Source organism: Thalia democratica, chromosome 1 (genome assembly GCF_965202585.1).
Source record: "Thalia democratica chromosome 1, ktThaDemo2.hap1.1, whole genome shotgun sequence".
NCBI classification, from domain to species: Eukaryota; Metazoa; Chordata; class Thaliacea; order Salpida; family Salpidae; genus Thalia; species Thalia democratica.
In genome coordinates this window covers 73,152,813-73,157,514 of record NC_139165.1, presented here as the reverse complement: position 1 = coordinate 73,157,514, position 4,702 = coordinate 73,152,813, and positions in this window count along the sequence as shown.

The following is a 4,702-nucleotide window of genomic DNA, read 5'->3' as shown; positions in this document are numbered from 1 at the left end:
AAAGCTAGAAAAATTGAATAAAAATAATAACTAAACTATAAATACAAACAACTAGAAACAAAGATTATGTTAAATATGCATTTAAAAGTTTAAGAAATTTTTTATGGAGAAAAAAAATTGCTCATAAATACTTTAAATGAGGTTTTTTATTTGCACTATTTAGTGCACATTTATAATCCTACCAGCAAAAAAAATAATATAAGCATTTAATTATATATAGTTAGGTATACAAGTTTAACAAACAATTCACATAAAGTTTAGTTAAAAATATAACAAAAATAGAAAGTTTAATTTTAAATAAACTAATTTTTAGAAAATTAACTGATTCCTTAAAATAGTATATGTTTATAATAATTTTTTACAAATTCTAGCTACTCATGTTCATAAACATTATTTTACAAAGCTATTATAAAAAATTACATAAAAATATCTAGATTTTTGAAAAATTATAAACTTCAAGCATTTATTTTTTAATATCTTCAGGCAAAAAATAATTTCAATTTACCTGTCACTAATTCTGAAACAATAAACCAACTAGGAATTCTTTTGTATAATGCTATTGGTTAAGTATAACAATGTTTAGTGATTGGTTCTCTATGCTAAATTAAAAACAATGTGTCAACAAAGTTTTCATCCATTAACTAAATAGTTTGTTCAAAACGTGTATAATCAACATATTATTTATTGCATTTACGTATTATACTAACATAAGGTCTTCAAAGTGTGCACATGTGCACATCACACTAGTTAACACAAAATTTATTTTGGGGTGCATGAATCCTAATTAGAAAAATTATCCTAAATTATGAAACTTACACTAGATATTCTGAAGGTTGTGTTGAACAGCACAAAAAAAAGGTCTCGAGTGTATTTAGGACTAATTTTTAACTTACACTAGATATTACAACAAAATTTTTGAAAATTACACTGGAAAATTAAAAACTATAAAAAAAAAAAATATTATAGACTTCTTGATGAAGAGCACGTTGGGATGGAAAGAATTTTATTTTGCAATTTAGGGTGCACATATTTTGATTAGCTTAAAGACTACTGAACTAATCAATAAGAGTTATTAGTATTACATATGATAATAGGTGTACTGTGAGGTATGTATTAAAGAAATCATTTGTTCTTACTTCTATGTAAGAACAACTTATTTTATATAAATACTGCAAGATATTACATATAAGTATAAAATATACTTTAACACAGACAAAATACAGTAGTAATTTGCAGAGGTAGTATGCTAAATAAAGGGCTGCACTCTTTGAGGTAAAACACCAACTTTAGTCACCATAAACTTACTTGAGTTTTTTTTTTTTTGCATTACCAGCTAACTGTTATCTATGCTTCTATTTTTATTCAAGTATGCATAGGGTTGCCATTCTTTGAACCGAGAAAATCTAGCTTGTCCTTGACAAGGCGTTAAAAGGTATTCTTGGTGTGCAACTCGATAACCGGAAGGTTCTTTGTGCAACAGCTCTTAAGACAAAATATTTTGAGCGTCTTTTTGTTGTTTAATAAACTAGAAACTAAAATAACTTACTGACTGAAAACAAGCTTGATTCACTTAATTAAAAGTTTTATTTTTATTTTAGCAGTTAACTTTTGCATTAGACTTTCATTAGGGTGCAACTCTTTGAGACAATTAAGCAAGGCTTAGTAACCAAAAACTACAATTTTTTACTAGTGATAAGTTTAATAAAAAAATATCCTGATTGTGTGGCAACCCTGTTTTAACTTAAAAATTGATAATAATGACTGTAAAAATATGCTTGCACAAACTATGTATAAAAAACGTTACAAAATAAAATATACTTATTCTAAAGTGTAAGTAGTTTAAAATTAATAAAGATTGAACACTTAAAAAAATAAATATGCACTATTAGGAGGAAACTTATACATAACAGAACGCAAATTTTAAGCCTTGACCACTGACAGATAATAAAACCACTGACAGATTTGGCACTCTTTGATGAAAAAACTAGCCCAAGTAAACTAGCTTGGTTTTATTAAACAGCTAATAAAAATGTTGTGCTTTTGTTTTATTAATCTTTTAGTCTGTTTTATGTTTTAATCAGTCCAGGACAGAGTCAGAATGTTTTTGTAATTTTTTTATTACACTTTCATTAAACAAATAATAAATCAAAAGATAATACTTATTTTTCTAAATATTAAAGTTTTTTAAACAGACCAACATTTTAAATTACTTTCAATAACTACTAACTTTCAGTAAAACCTAAAAACTAATTAAAACCTGGTTTTGTTGTCAGTAGAACTTATCGGGTAAAAACAGTCTTAAAGAATTTTTTTTCAGTCTGGACCTGTTGTTAATAGTTCTACAGTACAGTCCAATGCTAATCAAAGTCTGGTGAATTAAATTTGATAACTTTTTGTTTATAAACACTTAAAACATTCATCTACAGATGGGAAGTAAATATCAGCCAGTCTACCTTGTGCAACAATAAACGTTTTCTGGACAACAGGTAGTGTGTTACATCATATGTAATTTTACCTGCCCCATTAATAAATAACTTTTAACTTTTCAAAAACAAGCAGAAAACTATCTTTTAAACAAAAAAAAAAAACCCTTGGTGACACGCCATTTGGAGAACACTCACATGGCTAAAATCTCAACAGTAAAAAGCAGAAAGTGTTGGAAGAATAATTTGAAAGCATCAGTAAAATAGAATGCAAAATCTTATTAAGTAATCTAGTTCTTCAACTTTCAGTAAAATAACTTAAATATCAGCATAAGTCCTGTTTTTGTTGACAATTTTTAAAAATTGCCTTACATTGTGTGGCTAAAACTAATTTAAAAAAACTTTATATTAAAATAAAAACCAACTATTAATCAAAACTACTAATTAGTTTTTCTTTATAATAGGAAAACATACTAAATGATATGTAAATATATTACTTAGTCAAACAGTTTCAGTTTAAATAATTTAGCTTAAAATCAAACTTGAATCGTAACAAAATAAATATTTGAAAACAAACTAACAGCAGGGGTTAACAGTTATATAACTTGATGAACTATGCTTTTTCTAATGTTAATAAAATAAAAACAACCTGTGACTTGGTCAAAAATTTCCAAAGTTTAAAATAAAACCCTTCGAGCTGTAAAATTATTCAAAATAGCTTATTAAAACTCTTGTGATTGGCTAATTTTTAATGAAAAGTTTCCCAATTCAAATTGAGCAATTTTGTACTTAAAAAACTTTTATACAGTTTATTCATTTTTTCTACAAAAATACTTATAGAACTACTTCAATTTAAACATAGCTCTTTAAAAAATATGAATTAAACTTTACTTGATACCAAAAATTTAACATCTAGATATGAACTCTTAGTAAGGTCTTTTAAAATTAAACCATATTTAATCTCACTTTTATATTGTTTATTGCAGTGTTTTTCAGGGGACACACAGGAAACAGAAAACCAGTCAAAACACACCCCTGACTAGTAGTAGTGCTACAAATTCAGCTAACACTTTTAAACCTCCAACAGATCACAACAACAATCAAAACATGTGATCACTGCCACAAGAATGAGAACCTACAATCAGTTGTTGACAAACACATTAAACTATTATTATAATAAATAAATGAAGCTTGAACATTAAAAATCATACAGCTATCTTACTATAACAAAAATAAAATTTTAAAAATTAATAAACAAAAATTAAAGCGCTTAAATCTTGTTAATTTTTAATTGAACGACAAATTAATGCTCAAAATAATCAGTCTTAAGACCTGGTGTTAAAAAAAATTGGTTATCAAGTTGTACACCTCATATATACAGTTTGAAGTCTATCCAGGTAAAATTAAAACTTAATAAGATTTAATATAAACAAGTAAGAAAAAACAGGTGAGTTTTCTTCAAATAATTTTAACAAAATTAATGTACAAAACAAATGGTAAAACATCAGCAAAAGTCACCAGAGTCTAAGCCTGGACTTTCATGAGCGGTTAGACAAGCTTTAGTTTACATAAAGTTTTGATCATACCACTTGGATTTTCAAACTTTGAATCAGTTAAGAAAAAAACCCTGGTCTCAGTCTACAAAAAGTTTGTTGTCTGATGTGATATGCCAGTTGATATGATAAAAACTTAGTATTGAACGAAAAAAAGGTTAGTTAAAAAAATTAATACAAACCTATTAATGCAATAATTAAATTTGATTTATTATTTTTAGTTATAATAATTAAAATCTATATTATTAGAATATTCTATTTGAATAAGCTTTAAATAGAATAAAAATAAATTAATTAAAATGGCTGACAAAGTGAACTGTTCTACTTTGAATAAAAGATTGAGCGGTTTGAGAAGACTTCTAAGACTTAAACTTGATATGCTTCATATTAAAATCAAGGGATTGCATGAAAAGCTAGCAAGTCAAGCGGAGGTTAACAATGAATTGAAATGTTCTCTAATCTTCATGGGTAAGGAACTTAAAGATGTAAAAAATTATAATAAATTAATGATGAAAGAGATGAAAGTTGTCAACCTCAGTAATGAGAAGTTGACAAAAAATGTTGTGGAAATTTAGGAGAAGGAAAAATCTCAACATTTTGAAGTAAACAAGATACAAAACTGGTTGCAAGGAAGTAACATTGAAATTCAAGGGGTACCCTGTTGAAGATACTAATGAAAAAGTTGAAAACATTTGATAAGTGTGCTCAAAAAAATTGACCTTAAGG